This window comes from Rhinoderma darwinii, chromosome 3 (assembly GCF_050947455.1).
Source record: "Rhinoderma darwinii isolate aRhiDar2 chromosome 3, aRhiDar2.hap1, whole genome shotgun sequence".
Lineage (NCBI taxonomy): Eukaryota > Metazoa > Chordata > Amphibia > Anura > Rhinodermatidae > Rhinoderma > Rhinoderma darwinii.
Window position 1 is genome coordinate 398,791,916 of NC_134689.1, and position 17,011 is coordinate 398,808,926.

General features: G+C 39.1%; 22 non-coding genes across 22 annotated transcripts; all 22 read right to left on the reverse strand.

The window, feature by feature from the left end:
• Positions 1–7: 7 nt before the first annotated feature.
• TRNAE-CUC (transfer RNA glutamic acid (anticodon CUC)) lies at positions 8–79 on the reverse strand. The gene has a single exon. It is a non-coding gene; the product is annotated as a tRNA-Glu (tRNA).
• Positions 80–562: 483 nt separating this feature from the next.
• Positions 563–634, reverse strand: TRNAE-CUC (transfer RNA glutamic acid (anticodon CUC)). Its single transcript has one exon. It is a non-coding gene; the product is annotated as a tRNA-Glu (tRNA).
• A 1,040-nt stretch (positions 635–1,674) lies between these two features.
• On the reverse strand, positions 1,675–1,746 carry TRNAE-CUC (transfer RNA glutamic acid (anticodon CUC)). The gene has a single exon. It is a non-coding gene; the product is annotated as a tRNA-Glu (tRNA).
• Positions 1,747–2,221: 475 nt separating this feature from the next.
• Positions 2,222–2,292, reverse strand: TRNAE-CUC (transfer RNA glutamic acid (anticodon CUC)). Its single transcript has one exon. It is a non-coding gene; the product is annotated as a tRNA-Glu (tRNA).
• Positions 2,293–2,775: 483 nt separating this feature from the next.
• On the reverse strand, positions 2,776–2,847 carry TRNAE-CUC (transfer RNA glutamic acid (anticodon CUC)). Its single transcript has one exon. It is a non-coding gene; the product is annotated as a tRNA-Glu (tRNA).
• A 483-nt stretch (positions 2,848–3,330) lies between these two features.
• On the reverse strand, positions 3,331–3,402 carry TRNAE-CUC (transfer RNA glutamic acid (anticodon CUC)). Its single transcript has one exon. It is a non-coding gene; the product is annotated as a tRNA-Glu (tRNA).
• A 483-nt stretch (positions 3,403–3,885) lies between these two features.
• Positions 3,886–3,957, reverse strand: TRNAE-CUC (transfer RNA glutamic acid (anticodon CUC)). Its single transcript has one exon. It is a non-coding gene; the product is annotated as a tRNA-Glu (tRNA).
• A 483-nt stretch (positions 3,958–4,440) lies between these two features.
• TRNAE-CUC (transfer RNA glutamic acid (anticodon CUC)) lies at positions 4,441–4,512 on the reverse strand. The gene has a single exon. It is a non-coding gene; the product is annotated as a tRNA-Glu (tRNA).
• Positions 4,513–4,994: 482 nt separating this feature from the next.
• TRNAE-CUC (transfer RNA glutamic acid (anticodon CUC)) lies at positions 4,995–5,066 on the reverse strand. Its single transcript has one exon. It is a non-coding gene; the product is annotated as a tRNA-Glu (tRNA).
• A 1,023-nt stretch (positions 5,067–6,089) lies between these two features.
• Positions 6,090–6,161, reverse strand: TRNAE-CUC (transfer RNA glutamic acid (anticodon CUC)). The gene has a single exon. It is a non-coding gene; the product is annotated as a tRNA-Glu (tRNA).
• Positions 6,162–6,638: 477 nt separating this feature from the next.
• Positions 6,639–6,710, reverse strand: TRNAE-CUC (transfer RNA glutamic acid (anticodon CUC)). The gene has a single exon. It is a non-coding gene; the product is annotated as a tRNA-Glu (tRNA).
• Positions 6,711–7,193: 483 nt separating this feature from the next.
• TRNAE-CUC (transfer RNA glutamic acid (anticodon CUC)) lies at positions 7,194–7,265 on the reverse strand. Its single transcript has one exon. It is a non-coding gene; the product is annotated as a tRNA-Glu (tRNA).
• Positions 7,266–7,742: 477 nt separating this feature from the next.
• Positions 7,743–7,814, reverse strand: TRNAE-CUC (transfer RNA glutamic acid (anticodon CUC)). The gene has a single exon. It is a non-coding gene; the product is annotated as a tRNA-Glu (tRNA).
• A 1,038-nt stretch (positions 7,815–8,852) lies between these two features.
• On the reverse strand, positions 8,853–8,924 carry TRNAE-CUC (transfer RNA glutamic acid (anticodon CUC)). The gene has a single exon. It is a non-coding gene; the product is annotated as a tRNA-Glu (tRNA).
• Positions 8,925–9,405: 481 nt separating this feature from the next.
• TRNAE-CUC (transfer RNA glutamic acid (anticodon CUC)) lies at positions 9,406–9,477 on the reverse strand. Its single transcript has one exon. It is a non-coding gene; the product is annotated as a tRNA-Glu (tRNA).
• A 3,247-nt stretch (positions 9,478–12,724) lies between these two features.
• Positions 12,725–12,796, reverse strand: TRNAE-CUC (transfer RNA glutamic acid (anticodon CUC)). The gene has a single exon. It is a non-coding gene; the product is annotated as a tRNA-Glu (tRNA).
• Positions 12,797–13,279: 483 nt separating this feature from the next.
• Positions 13,280–13,351, reverse strand: TRNAE-CUC (transfer RNA glutamic acid (anticodon CUC)). Its single transcript has one exon. It is a non-coding gene; the product is annotated as a tRNA-Glu (tRNA).
• A 482-nt stretch (positions 13,352–13,833) lies between these two features.
• Positions 13,834–13,905, reverse strand: TRNAE-CUC (transfer RNA glutamic acid (anticodon CUC)). Its single transcript has one exon. It is a non-coding gene; the product is annotated as a tRNA-Glu (tRNA).
• Positions 13,906–14,388: 483 nt separating this feature from the next.
• TRNAE-CUC (transfer RNA glutamic acid (anticodon CUC)) lies at positions 14,389–14,460 on the reverse strand. Its single transcript has one exon. It is a non-coding gene; the product is annotated as a tRNA-Glu (tRNA).
• Positions 14,461–14,937: 477 nt separating this feature from the next.
• Positions 14,938–15,009, reverse strand: TRNAE-CUC (transfer RNA glutamic acid (anticodon CUC)). The gene has a single exon. It is a non-coding gene; the product is annotated as a tRNA-Glu (tRNA).
• Positions 15,010–16,047: 1,038 nt separating this feature from the next.
• TRNAE-CUC (transfer RNA glutamic acid (anticodon CUC)) lies at positions 16,048–16,119 on the reverse strand. The gene has a single exon. It is a non-coding gene; the product is annotated as a tRNA-Glu (tRNA).
• Positions 16,120–16,600: 481 nt separating this feature from the next.
• Positions 16,601–16,672, reverse strand: TRNAE-CUC (transfer RNA glutamic acid (anticodon CUC)). The gene has a single exon. It is a non-coding gene; the product is annotated as a tRNA-Glu (tRNA).
• Between the last annotated feature and the right edge of the window lie 339 nt (positions 16,673–17,011).

Here is a 17,011-nt window from a genome sequence, read left to right on the forward strand (position 1 = left end):
AGGCTCATTCCCATACCGGGAGTCGAACCCGGGCCACCTGGGTGAGAACCAGGAATCCTAACCGCTAGACCATATTGGAGCAGATAAGGTTTTGTGTATGTAATATAAAAAAAAAAAATAATAAAGTAAAAAGTCATTACTTGCTTTAATTTATCCATGTTGTGATGGGGTGAAAATGTCTGGTCTCACTAGTGCAGTAGGTAGTGTGTCAGTCTTAGTTTGAACTTCAAATGGGGTACTTTTCTTTCCTATTTTCATGGCTTTTTTCTTCCACCAGACTTGAAGGCCACAGCTCTTTTACATTGAATGCCAAAACATTATCAATCAAAAATGAAGGAAAGCCAAATTGACGGACAGGACAATGGTGCTTCTGACTTCCTTGACAACTTGGAGTGATAAGGGAGAGATGGGAATTATTCAAAACCTAAAGCCAAAATAGTATCTTGTGCAAAATGATGAAAAGGCACATTCAGATTTTTAGCCACAAAAGCACTTTCATCCAGAAACATTAAACTGACCCACTCAACCATCAAATGCAGGTTCAAGTCTAAATGGAGGCTCATTCCCATACCGGGAGCCAAACCCGGGCCACCTGGGTGAGAACCAGGAATCCTAACCACTAGACCATATGGGAGCAGATAAGGTTTAGAGTAAGTAATATAAAAATAAATAAAAGAACAAAATAAAAAGTCATTACTTGCTTTAATTTATCCATGTTGCGATGGGGTAAAAATGTCTGGTCTCGCTAGTGCAGTAGATAGTGTGTCAGTCTTAGTTTGAACTTCAAATGGGGTACTTTTCTTTCCTATTTTCATGGCTTTTTTCTTCCACCAGACTTGAAGGCCACAACTCTTTTACATTGAATGCCAAAACATTATCAATCAAAAATGAAGGAAAGCCAAATTGACGGACAGGACAATGGTGCTTCTGACTTCCTTGACAACTTGGAGTGATAAGGGAGAGATGGGAATTATTCAAAACCTAAAGCCAAAATAGTATCTTGTGCAAAATGAAGAAAAGGCACATTCAGATTTTTGGCCACAAAAGCACTTTCATCCAGAAACATTAAACTGACCCACTCGACCATCGAATGCAGGTTCAAGTCTAAATGGAGGCTCATTCCCATACTGGGAGACAAACGCGGGCCACCTGGGTGAGAACCAGGAATCCTAACCGCTAGACCATATGGGAGCAGATAAGGTTTCGTGTATGTAATATAAAAAAAAAAATTAATAAAGTAAAAAGTCATTACTTGCTTTAATTTATCCATGTTGCGATGGGGTGAAAATGTCTGGTCTCGCTAGTGCAGTAGGTAGTGTGTCAGTCTTAGTTTGAACTTCAAATGGGGTACATTTCTTTCCTATTTTCATGGCTTTTTTCTTCCACCAGACTTGAAGGCCACAGCTCTTTTACATTGAATGCCAAAACATTATCAATCAAAAATGAAGGAAAGCCAAATTGACGGACAGGACAATGGTGCTTCTGACTTCCTTGACAACTTGAAGTGATAAGGGAGAGATGGGAATTATTCAAAACCTAAAGCCAAAATAGTATCTTGTGCAAAATGAAGAAAAGGCACATTCAGATTTTTGGCCACAAAAGCACTTTCATCCAGAAACATTAAACTGACCCACTCAACCATCGAATGCAGGTTCAAGTCTAAATGGAGGCTCATTCCCATACCAGGAGTCAAACCCGGGCCACCTGGGTGAGAACCAGGGATCCTAACCGCTAGACCATATGGGAGCAGATAAGGTTTCGTGTATGTAATATAAAAAAAAAAATTAATAAAGTAAAAAGTCATTACTTGCTTTCATTTATCCATGTTGCGATGGGGTGAAAATGTCTGGTCTCACTAGTGCAGTAGATAGTGTGTCAGTCTTAGTTTGAACTTCAAATGGGGTACATTTCTTTCCTATTTTCATGGCTTTTTTCTTCCACCAGACTTGAAGGCCACAGCTCTTTTACATTGAATGCCAAAACATTATCAATCAAAAATGAAGGAAAGCCAAATTGACGGACAGGACAATGGTGCTTCTGACTTCCTTGACAACTTGGAGTGATAAGGGAGAGATGGGAATTATTCAAAACCTAAAGCCAAAATGTGCAAAATGAAGAAAAGGCACATTCAGATTTTTGGCCACAAAAGCACTTTCATCCAGAAACATTAAACTGACCCACTCAACCATCGAATGCAGGTTCAAGTCTAAATGGAGGGTCATTCCCATACCGGAGTCGAACCCGGGCCACCTGGGTGAGAACCAGGAATCCTAACCGCTAGACCATATGGGAGCAGATAAGGTTTTGTGTATGTAATATAAAAAAAAAAAAAAATAAAGTAAAAAGTAATTACTTGCTTTAATTTATCCATGTTGTGATGGGGTGAAAATGTCTGGTCTCACTAGTGCAGTAGGTAGTGTGTCAGTCTTAGTTTGAACTTCAAATGGGGTACTTTTCTTTCCTATTTTCATGGCTTTTTTCTTCCAACAGACTTGAAGGCCACAGCTCTTTTACATTGAATGCCAAAACATTATCAATCAAAAATGAAGGAAAGCCAAATTGACGGACAGGACAATGGTGCTTCTGACTTCCTTGACAACTTGGAGTGATAAGAGAGAGATGGGAATTATTCAAAACCTAAAGCCAAAATAGTATTTTGTGCAAAATGAAGAAAAGGCACATTCAGATTTTTGGCCACAAAAGCACTTTCATCCAGAAACATTAAACTGACCCACTCAACCATCAAATGCAGGTTCAAGTCTAAATGGAGGCTCATTCCCATACCGGGAGTCGAACCCAGGCCACCTGGGTGAGAACCAGGAATCCTAACCGCTAGACCATATGGGAGCAGATAAGGTTTTGTGTATGTAATATAAAAAAAAAAAAAAATAAAGTAAAAAGTAATTACTTGCTTTAATTTATCCATGTTGCGATGGGGTGAAAATGTCTGGTCTCACTAGTGCAGTAGGTAGTGTGTCAGTCTTAGTTTGAACTTCAAATGGGGTACATTTCTTTCCTATTTTCATGGCTTTTTTCTTCCACCAGACTTGAAGGCCACAGCTCTTTTACATTGAATGCCAAAACATTATCAATCAAAAATGAAGGAAAGCCAAATTGACGGAGAGGACAATGGTGCTTCTGACTTCCTTGACAACTTGGAGTGATAAGGGAGAGATGGTAATTATTCAAAACCTAAAGCCAAAATAGTATCTTGTGCAAAATGAAGAAAAGGTACATTCAGATTTTTGGCCACAAAAGCACTTTCATCCAGAAACATTAAACTGACCCACTCGACCATCGAATGCAGGTTCAAGTCTAAATGGAGGCTCATTCCCATAGCGGGAGTCAAACCCAGGCCACCTGGGTGAGAACCAGGAATCCTAACCGCTAGACCATATGGGAGCAGATAAGGTTTTGTGTATGTAATATAAAAAAAAAAAATAATAAAGTAAAAAGTCATTACTTGCTTTAATTTATCCATGTTGCGATGGGGTGAAAATGTCTGGTCTCGCTAGTGCAGTAGGTAGGGTGTCAGTCTTAGTTTGAACTTCAAATGGGGTACTTTTCTTTCCTATTTTCATGGCTTTTTTCTTCCACCAGACTTGAAGGCCACAGCTCTTTTACATTGAATGCCAAAACATTATCAATCAAAAATGAAGGAAAGCCAAATTGACGGACAGGACAATGGTGCTTCTGACTTCCTTGACAACTTGGAGTGATAAGGGAGAGATGGGAATTATTCAAAACCTAAAGCCAAAATAGTATTTTGTGCAAAATGAAGAAAAGGCACATTCAGATTTTTGGCCACAAAAGCACTTTCATCCAGAAACATTAAACTGACCCACTCAACCATCAAATGCAGGTTCAAGTCTAAATGGAGGCTCATTCCCATACCGGGAGTCGAACCCGGGCCACCTGGGTGAGAACCAGGAATCCTAACCGCTAGACCATATGGGAGCAGATAAGGTTTTGTGTATGTAATATAAAAAAAAAAAAAAATAAAGTAAAAAGTCATTACTTTCTTTAATTTATCCATGTTGCGATGGGGTGAAAATGTCTGGTCTCGCTAGTGCAGTAGGTAGTGTGTCAGTCTTAGTTTGAACTTCAAATGGGGTACATTTCTTTCCTATTTTCATGGCTTTTCTCTTCCACCAGACTTGAAGGCCACAGCTCTTTTACATTGAATGCCAAAACATTATCAATCAAAAATGAAGGAAAGCCAAATTGACGGAGAGGACAATGGTGCTTCTGACTTCCTTGACAACTTGGAGTGATAAGGGAGAGATGGTAATTATTCAAAACCTAAAGCCAAAATAGTATCTTGTGCAAAATGAAGAAAAGGCACATTCAGATTTTTAGCTACAAAAGCACTTTCATCCAGAAACATTAAACTGACCCACTCAACCATCGAATGCAGGTTCAAGTCTAAATGGAGGCTCATTCCCATACCGGGAGTCGAACCCGGGCCACCTGGGTGAGAACCAGGAATCCTAACCGCTAGACCATATGGGAGCAGATAAGGTTTTGTGTATGTAAGATAAAAAAAAAATTTATAAAGTAAAAAGTCATTACTTGCTTTAATTTATCCATGTTGCGATGGGGTGAAAATGTCTGGTCTCACTAGTGCAGTAGGTAGTGTGTCAGTCTTAGTTTGAACTTCAAATGGGGTACTTTTCTTTCCTATTTTCATGGCTTTTTTCTTCCAACAGACTTGAAGGCCACAGCTCTTTTACATTGAATGCCAAAACATTATCAATCAAAAATGAAGGAAAGCCAAATTGACGGACAGGACAATGGTGCTTCTGACTTCCTTGACAACTTGGAGTGATAAGGGAGAGATGGGAATTATTCAAAACCTAAAGCCAAAATAGTATCTTGTGCAAAATGAAGAAAAGGCACATTCAGATTTTTGGCCACAAAAGCACTTTCATCCAGAAACATTAAACTGACCCACTCGACCATCGAATGCAGGTTCAAGTCTAAATGGAGGCTCATTCCCATACCGGGAGTCGAACCCGGGCCACCTGGGTGAGAACCAGGAATCCTAACCGCTAGACCATATGGGAGCAGATAAGGTTTTGTGTATGTAATATAAAAAAATAAAGTAAAAAGTAATTACTTGCTTTAATTTATCCATGTTGCGATGGGGTGAAAATGTCTGGTCTCACTAGTGCAGTAGGTAGTGTGTCAGTCTTAGTTTGAACTTCAAATGGGGTACATTTCTTTCCTATTTTCATGGCTTTTTTCTTCCACCAGACTTGAAGGCCACAGCTCTTTTACATTGAATGCCAAAACATTATCAATCAAAAATGAAGGAAAGCCAAATTGACGGACAGGACAATGGTGCTTCTGACTTCCTTGACAACTTGGAGTGATAAGGGAGAGATGGGAATTATTCAAAACCTAAAGCCAAAATAGTATCTTGTGCAAAATGAAGAAAAGGCACATTCAGATTTTTGGCCACAAAAGCACTTTCATCCAGAAACATTAAACTGACCCACTCAACCATCAAATGCAGGTTCAAGTCTAAATGGAGGCTCATTCCCAGTCGAACCCGGGCCACCTGGGTGAGAACCAGGAATCCTAACCGCTAGACCATATGGGAGCAGATAAGGTTTTGTGTATGTAATATAAAAAAAAATAAAAAATAAAGTAAAAAGTAATTACTTGCTTTCATTTATCCATGTTGCGATGGGGTGAAAATGTCTGGTCTCACTAGTGCAGTAGGTAGTGTGTCAGTCTTAGTTTGAACTTCAAATGGGGTACATTTCTTTCCTATTTTCATGGCTTTTCTCTTCCACCAGACTTGAAGGCCACAGCTCTTTTACATTGAATGCCAAAACATTATCAATCAAAAATGAAGGAAAGCCAAATTGACGGAGAGGACAATGGTGCTTCTGACTTCCTTGACAACTTGGAGTGATAAGGGAGAGATGGTAATTATTCAAAACCTGAAGCCAAAATAGTATCTTGTGCAAAATAAAGAAAAGGCACATTCAGATTTTTAGCTACAAAAGCACTTTCATCCAGAAACATTAAACTGACCCACTCAACCATAAAATGCAGGTTCAAGTCTAAATGTAGGCTCATTCCCATACCGGGACTCAAAGCCGGGCCACCTGGGTGAGAACCAGGAATCCTGACCGCTAGACCATATGGGAGCAGATAAGGTTTAGAGTAAGTAATATAAAAATAAATAAAAGAACAAAATAAAAAGTCATTACTTGCTTTAATTTATCCATGTTGCGATGGGGTGAAAATGTCTGGTCTCACTAGTGCAGTAGGTAGTGTGTCAGTCTTAGTTTGAGCTTCAAATGGGGTACATTTCTTTCCTATTTTCATGGCTTTTTTCTTCCACCAGACTTGAAGGCCACAGCTCTTTTACATTGAATGCCAAAACATTATCAATCAAAAATGAAGGAAAGCCAAATTGACGGACAGGACAATGGTGCTTCTGACTTCCTTGACAACTTGGAGTGATAAGGGAGAGATGGGAATTATTCAAAACCTAAAGCCAAAATGTGCAAAATGAAGAAAAGGCACATTCAGATTTTTGGCCACAAAAGCACTTTCATCCAGAAACATTAAACTGACCCACTCGACCATCGAATGCAGGTTCAAGTCTAAATGGAGGCTCATTCCCATACCGGGAGTCAAACCCAGACAACCTGGGTGAGAACCAGGAATCCTAACCGCTAGACCATATGGGAAAAGATAAGGTTTTGTGTATGTAATATAAAAAAAAAAAATAATAAAGTAAAAAGTAATTACTTGCTTTAATTTATCCATGTTGCGATGGGGTGAAAATGTCTGGTCTCACTAGTGCAGTAGGTAGTGTGTCAGTCTTAGTTTGAACTTCAAATGGGGTACATTTCTTTCCTATTTTCATGGCTTTTCTCTTCCACCAGACTTGAAGGCCACAGCTCTTTTACATTGAATGCCAAAACATTATCAATCAAAAATGAAGGAAAGCCAAATTGACGGAGAGGACAATGGTGCTTCTGACTTCCTTGACAACTTGGAGTGATAAGGGAGAGATGGTAATTATTCAAAACCTGAAGCCAAAATAGTATCTTGTGCAAAATAAAGAAAAGGCACATTCAGATTTTTAGCTACAAAAGCACTTTCATCCAGAAACATTAAACTGACCCACTCAACCATAAAATGCAGGTTCAAGTCTAAATGTAGGCTCATTCCCATACCGGGACTCAAAGCCGGGCCACCTGGGTGAGAACCAGGAATCCTGACCGCTAGACCATATGGGAGCAGATAAGGTTTAGAGTAAGTAATATAAAAATAAATAAAAGAACAAAATAAAAAGTCATTACTTGCTTTAATTTATCCATGTTGCGATGGGGTGAAAATGTCTGGTCTCACTAGTGCAGTAGGTAGTGTGTCAGTCTTAGTTTGAGCTTCAAATGGGGTACATTTCTTTCCTATTTTCATGGCTTTTTTCTTCCACCAGACTTGAAGGCCACAGCTCTTTTACATTGAATGCCAAAACATTATCAATCAAAAATGAAGGAAAGCCAAATTGACGGACAGGACAATGGTGCTTCTGACTTCCTTGACAACTTGGAGTGATAAGGGAGAGATGGGAATTATTCAAAACCTAAAGCCAAAATGTGCAAAATGAAGAAAAGGCACATTCAGATTTTTGGCCACAAAAGCACTTTCATCCAGAAACATTAAACTGACCCACTCGACCATCGAATGCAGGTTCAAGTCTAAATGGAGGCTCATTCCCATACCGGGAGTCAAACCCAGACAACCTGGGTGAGAACCAGGAATCCTAACCGCTAGACCATATGGGAAAAGATAAGGTTTTGTGTATGTAATATAAAAAAAAAAAAAAATAAAGTAAAAAGTAATTACTTGCTTTAATTTATCCATGTTGCGATGGGGTGAAAATGTCTGGTCTCACTAGTGCAGTAGGTAGTGTGTCAGTCTTAGTTTGAACTTCAAATGGGGTACATTTCTTTCCTATTTTCATGGCTTTTTTCTTCCACCAGACTTGAAGGCCACAGCTCTTTTACATTGAATGCCAAAACATTATCAATCAAAAATGAAGGAAAGCCAAATTGACGGAGAGGACAATGGTGCTTCTGACTTCCTTGACAACTTGGAGTGATAAGGGAGAGATGGGAATTATTCAAAACCTAAAGCCAAAATAGTATCTTGTGCAAAATGAAGGAAAGGCACATTCAGATTTTTAGCCACAAAAGCACTTTCATCCAGAAACATTAAACTGACCAACTCAACCATCGAATGCAGGTTCAAGTCTAAATGGAGGCTCATTCCCATACCGGGAGTCGAACAAAGGCCACCTGGGTGAGAACCAGGAATCCTAACCGCTAGACCATATGGGAGCAGATAAGATTTTGTGTATGTAATATAAAAAAAAAAATTAATAAAGTAAAAAGTAATTACTTGCTTTAATTTATCCATGTTGCGATGGGGTGAAAATGTCTGGTCTCGCTAGTGCAGTAGGTAGTGTGTCAGTCTTAGTTTGAACTTCAAATGGGGTACATTTCTTTCCTATTTTCATGGCTTTTCTCTTCCACCAGACTTGAAGGCCACAGCTCTTTTACATTGAATGCCAAAACATTATCAATCAAAAATGAAGGAAAGCCAAATTGACGGAGAGGACAATGGTGCTTCTGACTTCCTTGACAACTTGGAGTGATAAGGGAGAGATGGGAATTATTCAAAACCTAAAGCCAAAATAGTATCTTGTGCAAAATGAAGAAAAGGCACATTCAGATTTTTGGCCACAAAAGCACTTTCATCCAGAAAAATTAAACTCACCCACTCGACCATCGAATGCAGGTTCAAGTCTAAATGGAGGCTAATTCCCATACCGGGAGTCAAACCCAGGCCACCTGGGTGAGAACCAAGAATCCTAACCGCTAGACCATATGGGAGTAGATAAGGTTTTGTGTATGTAATATAAAAAAAAAAAAATAAAGTAAAAAGTAATTACTTGCTTTAATTTATCCATGTTGCGATGGGGTGAAAATGTCTGGTCTCACTAGTGCAGTAGGTAGTGTGTCAGTCTTAGTTTGAACTTCAAATGGGGTACATTTCTTTCCTATTTTCATGGCTTTTTTCTTCCACCAGACTTGAAGGCCACAGCTCTTTTACATTGAATGCCAAAACATTATCAATCAAAAATGAAGGAAAGCCAAATTGACGGACAGGACAATGGTGCTTCTGACTTCCTTGACAACTTGGAGTGATAAGGGAGAGATGGGAATTATTCAAAACCTAAAGCCAAAATAGTATCTTGTGCAAAATGAAGAAAAGGCACATTCAGATTTTTGGCCACAAAAACACTTTCATCCAGAAACATTAAACTGACCCACTCGACCATCAAATGCAGGTTCAAGTCTAAATGAAGGCTCATTCCCATACCGGGAGTCGAACCCAGGACACCTGGGTGAGAACCAGGAATCCTAACCGCTAGACCATATGGGAGCAGATAAGGTTTTGTGTATGTAATATAAAAAAAAATAATAATAAAGTAAAAAGTAATTACTTGCTTTAATTTATCCATGTTGCGATGGGGTGAAAATGTCTGGTCTCACTAGTGCAGTAGGTAGTGTGTCAGTCTTAGTTTGAACTTCAAATGGGGTACATTTCTTTCCTATTTTCATGGCTTTTCTCTTCCACCAGACTTGAAGGCCACAGCTCTTTTACATTGAATGCCAAAACATTATCAATCAAAAATGAAGGAAAGCCAAATTGACGGAGAGGACAATGGTGCTTCTGACTTCCTTGACAACTTGGAGTGATAAGGGAGAGATGGTAATTATTCAAAACCTAAAGCCAAAATAGTATCTTGTGCAAAATGAAGGAAAGGCACATTCAGATTTTTAGCCACAAAAGCACTTTCATCCAGAAACATTAAACTGACCCACTCGACCATCGAATGCAGGTTCAAGTCTAAATGGAGGCTCATTCCCATACCGGGAGTCGAACAAGGGCCACCTGGGTGAGAACCAGGAATCTTAACCGCTAGACCATATGGGAGCAGATAAGGTTTCGTGTATGTAATATAAAAAAAAAAATAATAAAGTAAAAAGTAATTACTTGCTTTAATTTATCCATGTTGCGATGGGGTGAAAATGTCTGGTCTCACTAGTGCAGTAGGTAGGGTGTCAGTCTTAGTTTGAACTTCAAATGGGGTACTTTTCTTTCCTATTTTCATGGCTTTTTTCTTCCACCAGACTTGAAGGCCACAGCTCTTTTACATTGAATGCCAAAACATTATCAATCAATAATGAAGGAAAGCCAAATTGACGGACAGGACAATGGTGCTTCTGACTTCCTTGACAACTTGGAGTGATAAGGGAGAGATGGGAATTATTCAAAACCTAAAGCCAAAATGTGCAAAATGAAGAAAAGGCACATTCAGATTTTTGGCCACAAAAGCACTTTCATCCAGAAACATTAAACTGACCCACTCGACCATCGAATGCAGGTTCAAGTCTAAATGGAGGCTCATTACCATACCGGGAGTCAAACCCAGGCCACCTGGGTGAGAACCAGGAATCCTAACCGCTAGACCATATGGGAGCAGATAAGGTTGTGTGTATGTAATATAAAAAAAAAAAAAAATAAAGTAAAAAGTAATTACTTGCTTTAATTTATCCATGTTGCGATGGGGTGAAAATGTCTGGTCTCACTAGTGCAGTAGGTAGTGTGTCAGTCTTAGTTTGAACTTCAAATGGGGTACATTTCTTTCCTATTTTCATGGCTTTTTTCTTCCACCAGACTTGAAGGCCACAGCTCTTTTACATTGAATGCCAAAACATTATCAATCAAAAATGAAGGAAAGCCAAATTGACGGAGAGGACAATGGTGCTTCTGACTTCCTTGAAAACTTGAAGTGATAAGGGAGAGATGGTAATTATTCAAAACCTAAAGCCAAAATAGTATCTTGTGCAAAATGAAGGAAAGGCACATTCAGATTTTTAGCCACAAAAGCACTTTCATCCAGAAACATTAAACTGACCCACTCGACCATCGAATGCAGGTTCAAGTCTAAATGGAGGCTCATTCCCATACCGGGAGTCAAACAAGGGCCACCTGGGTGAGAACCAGGAATCCTAACCGCTAGACCATATGGGAGCAGATAAGGTTTCATGTATGTAATATAAAAAAAAAAATAATAAAGTAAAAAGTAATTACTTGCTTTAATTTATCCATGTTGCGATGGGGTGAAAATGTCTGGTCTCACTAGTGCAGTAGGTAGGGTGTCAGTCTTAGTTTGAACTTCAAATGGGGTACTTTTCTTTCCTATTTTCATGGCTTTTTTCTTCCACCAGACTTGAAGGCCACAGCTCTTTTACATTGAATGCCAAAACATTATCAATCAAAAATGAAGGAAAGCCAAATTGACGGACAGGACAATGGTGCTTCTGACTTCCTTGACAACTTGGAGTGATAAGGGAGAGATGGGAATTATTCAAAACCTAAAGCCAAAATAGTATCTTGTGCAAAATGAAGAAAAGGCACATTCAGATTTTTGGCCACAAAAGCACATTTATCCAGAAACATTAAACTGACCCACTCGACTATCGAATGCAGGTTCAAGTCTAAATGGAGGCTAATTCCCATACCAGGAGTCAAACCCAGGCCACCTGGGTGAGAACCAAGAATCCTAACCGCTAGACCATATGGGAGCAGATAAGGTTTTGTGTATGTAATATAAAAAAAAAAAAAATAAAGTAAAAAGTAATTACTTGCTTTAATTTATCCATGTTGCGATGGGGTGAAAATGTCTGGTCTCACTAGTGCAGTAGGTAGTGTGTCAGTCTTAGTTTGAACTTCAAATGGGGTGCATTTCTTTCCTATTTTCATGGCTTTTTTCTTCCACCAGACTTGAAGGCCACAGCTCTTTTACATTGAATGCCAAAACATTATCACTCAAAAATGAAGGAAAGCCAAATTGACGGAGAGGACAATGGTGCTTCTGACTTCCTTGACAACTTGGAGTGATAAGGGAGAGATGGTAATTATTCAAAACCTAAAGCCAAAATAGTATCTTGTGCAAAATGAAGAAAAGGCACATTCAGATTTTTAGCCACAAAAGCACTTTCATCCAGAAACATTAAACTGACCCACTCGACCATCGAATGCAGGTTCAAGTCTAAATGGAGGCTCATTCCCATACTGGGAGTCGAACAAGGGCCACCTGGGTGAGAACCAGGAATCCTAACCGCTAGACCATATGGGAGCAGATAAGGTTTTGTGTATGTAATATAAAAAAAATAAATAATAAAGTAAAAAGTAATTACTTGCTTTAATTTATCCATGTTGCGATGGGGTGAAAATGTCTGGTCTCGCTAGTGCAGTAGGTAGGGTGTCAGTCTTAGTTTGAACTTCAAATGGGGTATTTTCCTTTCCTATTTTCATGGCTTTTTTCTTCCACCAGACTTGAAGGCCACAGCTCTTTTACATTGAATGCCAAAACATTATCAATCAAAAATGAAGAAAAGCCAAATTGACGGACAGGACAATGGTGCTTCTGACTTCCTTGACAACTTGGAGTGATAAGGGAGAGATGGGAATTATTCAAAACCTAAAGCCAAAATAGTATCTTGTGCAAAATGAAGAAAAGGCACATTCAGATTTTTGGCCACAAAAGCACTTTCATCCAGAAACATTAAACTGACCCACTCGACCATCGAACGCAGGTTCAAGCCTAAATGGAGGCTCATTCCCATACCGGGAGTCGAACCCGGGCCACCTGGGTGAGAACCAGGAATCCTAACCGCTAGACCATATGGGAGCAGATAAGGTTTTGTGTATGTAATATAAAAAAAAAAAATAATAACGTAAAAAGTCATTACTTGCTTTAATTTATCCATGTTGCGATGGGGTGAAAATGTCTGGTCTCGCTAGTGCAGTAGGTAGTGTGTCAGTCTTAGTTTGAACTTCAAATGGGGTACTTTTCTTTCCTATTTTCATGGCTTTTTTCTTCCACCAGACTTGAAGGCCACAGCTCTTTTACATTGAATGCCAAAACATTATCAATCAAAAATGAAGGAAAGCCAAATTGACGGACAGGACAATGGTGCTTCTGACTTCCTTGACAACTTGGAGTGATAAGGGAGAGATGGGAATTATTCAAAACCTAAAGCCAAAATAGTATCTTGTGCAAAATGAAGAAAAGGCACATTCAGATTTTTGGCCACAAAAGCACTTTCATCCAGAAACATTAAACTGACCCACTCGACCATCGAATGCAGGTTCAAGTCTAAATGGAGGCTCATTCCCATACCGGGAGTCAAACCCGGGCCACCTGGGTGAGAACCAGGAATCCTAACCGCTAGACCATATGGGAGCAGATAAGGTTTTGTGTATGTAATATAAAAAAAAAAATAATAAAGTAAAAAGTAATTACTTGCTTTAATTTATCCATGTTGCGATGGGGTGAAAATGTCTGGTCTCACTAGTGCAGTAGGTAGGGTGTCAGTCTTAGTTTGAACTTCAAATGGGGTACTTTTCTTTCCTATTTTCATGGCTTTTTTCTTCCACCAGACTTGAAGGCCACAGCTCTTTTACATTGAATGCCAAAACATTATCAATCAAAAATGAAGGAAAGCCAAATTGACGGAGAGGACAATGGTGCTTCTGACTTCCTTGACAACTTGGAGTGATAAGGGAGAGATGGTAATTATTCAAAACCTAAAGCCAAAATAGTATCTTGTGCAAAATGAAGAAAAGGCACATTCAGATTTTTGGCCACAAAAGCACTTTCATCCAGAAACATTAAACTGACCCACTCGACCATCGAATGCAGGTTCAAGTCTAAATGGAGGCTCATTCCCATACCGGGAGTCAAACCCAGACAACCTGGGTGAGAACCAGGAATCCTAACCGCTAGACCATATGGGAAAAGATAAGGTTTTGTGTATGTAATATAAAAAAAAAAAATAATAAAGTAAAAAGTAATTACTTGCTTTAATTTATCCATGTTGCGATGGGGTGAAAATGTCTGGTCTCACTAGTGCAGTAGGTAGTGTGTCAGTCTTAGTTTGAACTTCAAATGGGGTACATTTCTTTCCTATTTTCATGGCTTTTCTCTTCCACCAGACTTGAAGGCCACAGCTCTTTTACATTGAATGCCAAAACATTATCAATCAAAAATGAAGGAAAGCCAAATTGACGGAGAGGACAATGGTGCTTCTGACTTCCTTGACAACTTGGAGTGATAAGGGAGAGATGGTAATTATTCAAAACCTGAAGCCAAAATAGTATCTTGTGCAAAATAAAGAAAAGGCACATTCAGATTTTTAGCTACAAAAGCACTTTCATCCAGAAACATTAAACTGACCCACTCAACCATAAAATGCAGGTTCAAGTCTAAATGTAGGCTCATTCCCATACCGGGACTCAAAGCCGGGCCACCTGGGTGAGAACCAGGAATCCTGACCGCTAGACCATATGGGAGCAGATAAGGTTTAGAGTAAGTAATATAAAAATAAATAAAAGAACAAAATAAAAAGTCATTACTTGCTTTAATTTATCCATGTTGCGATGGGGTGAAAATGTCTGGTCTCACTAGTGCAGTAGGTAGTGTGTCAGTCTTAGTTTGAGCTTCAAATGGGGTACATTTCTTTCCTATTTTCATGGCTTTTTTCTTCCACCAGACTTGAAGGCCACAGCTCTTTTACATTGAATGCCAAAACATTATCAATCAAAAATGAAGGAAAGCCAAATTGACGGACAGGACAATGGTGCTTCTGACTTCCTTGACAACTTGGAGTGATAAGGGAGAGATGGGAATTATTCAAAACCTAAAGCCAAAATGTGCAAAATGAAGAAAAGGCACATTCAGATTTTTGGCCACAAAAGCACTTTCATCCAGAAACATTAAACTGACCCACTCGACCATCGAATGCAGGTTCAAGTCTAAATGGAGGCTCATTCCCATACCGGGAGTCAAACCCAGACAACCTGGGTGAGAACCAGGAATCCTAACCGCTAGACCATATGGGAAAAGATAAGGTTTTGTGTATGTAATATAAAAAAAAAAAAAAATAAAGTAAAAAGTAATTACTTGCTTTAATTTATCCATGTTGCGATGGGGTGAAAATGTCTGGTCTCACTAGTGCAGTAGGTAGTGTGTCAGTCTTAGTTTGAACTTCAAATGGGGTACATTTCTTTCCTATTTTCATGGCTTTTTTCTTCCACCAGACTTGAAGGCCACAGCTCTTTTACATTGAATGCCAAAACATTATCAATCAAAAATGAAGGAAAGCCAAATTGACGGAGAGGACAATGGTGCTTCTGACTTCCTTGACAACTTGGAGTGATAAGGGAGAGATGGGAATTATTCAAAACCTAAAGCCAAAATAGTATCTTGTGCAAAATGAAGGAAAGGCACATTCAGATTTTTAGCCACAAAAGCACTTTCATCCAGAAACATTAAACTGACCAACTCAACCATCGAATGCAGGTTCAAGTCTAAATGGAGGCTCATTCCCATACCGGGAGTCGAACAAAGGCCACCTGGGTGAGAACCAGGAATCCTAACCGCTAGACCATATGGGAGCAGATAAGATTTTGTGTATGTAATATAAAAAAAAAAATTAATAAAGTAAAAAGTAATTACTTGCTTTAATTTATCCATGTTGCGATGGGGTGAAAATGTCTGGTCTCGCTAGTGCAGTAGGTAGTGTGTCAGTCTTAGTTTGAACTTCAAATGGGGTACATTTCTTTCCTATTTTCATGGCTTTTCTCTTCCACCAGACTTGAAGGCCACAGCTCTTTTACATTGAATGCCAAAACATTATCAATCAAAAATGAAGGAAAGCCAAATTGACGGAGAGGACAATGGTGCTTCTGACTTCCTTGACAACTTGGAGTGATAAGGGAGAGATGGGAATTATTCAAAACCTAAAGCCAAAATAGTATCTTGTGCAAAATGAAGAAAAGGCACATTCAGATTTTTGGCCACAAAAGCACTTTCATCCAGAAAAATTAAACTCACCCACTCGACCATCGAATGCAGGTTCAAGTCTAAATGGAGGCTAATTCCCATACCGGGAGTCAAACCCAGGCCACCTGGGTGAGAACCAAGAATCCTAACCGCTAGACCATATGGGAGTAGATAAGGTTTTGTGTATGTAATATAAAAAAAAAAAAATAAAGTAAAAAGTAATTACTTGCTTTAATTTATCCATGTTGCGATGGGGTGAAAATGTCTGGTCTCACTAGTGCAGTAGGTAGTGTGTCAGTCTTAGTTTGAACTTCAAATGGGGTACATTTCTTTCCTATTTTCATGGCTTTTTTCTTCCACCAGACTTGAAGGCCACAGCTCTTTTACATTGAATGCCAAAACATTATCAATCAAAAATGAAGGAAAGCCAAATTGACGGACAGGACAATGGTGCTTCTGACTTCCTTGACAACTTGGAGTGATAAGGGAGAGATGGGAATTATTCAAAACCTAAAGCCAAAATAGTATCTTGTGCAAAATGAAGAAAAGGCACATTCAGATTTTTGGCCACAAAAACACTTTCATCCAGAAACATTAAACTGACCCACTCGACCATCAAATGCAGGTTCAAGTCTAAATGAAGGCTCATTCCCATACCGGGAGTCGAACCCAGGACACCTGGGTGAGAACCAGGAATCCTAACCGCTAGACCATATGGGAGCAGATAAGGTTTTGTGTATGTAATATAAAAAAAAAAAATAATAAAGTAAAAAGTAATTACTTGCTTTAATTTATCCATGTTGCGATGGGGTGAAAATGTCTGGTCTCACTAGTGCAGTAGGTAGTGTGTCAGTCTTAGTTTGAACTTCAAATGGGGTACATTTCTTTCCTATTTTCATGGCTTTTCTCTTCCACCAGACTTGAAGGCCACAGCTCTTTTACATTGAATGCCAAAACATTATCAATCAAAAATGAAGGAAAGCCAAATTGACGGAGAGGACAATGGTGCTTCTGACTTCCTTGACAACTTGGAGTGATAAGGGAGAGATGGTAATTATT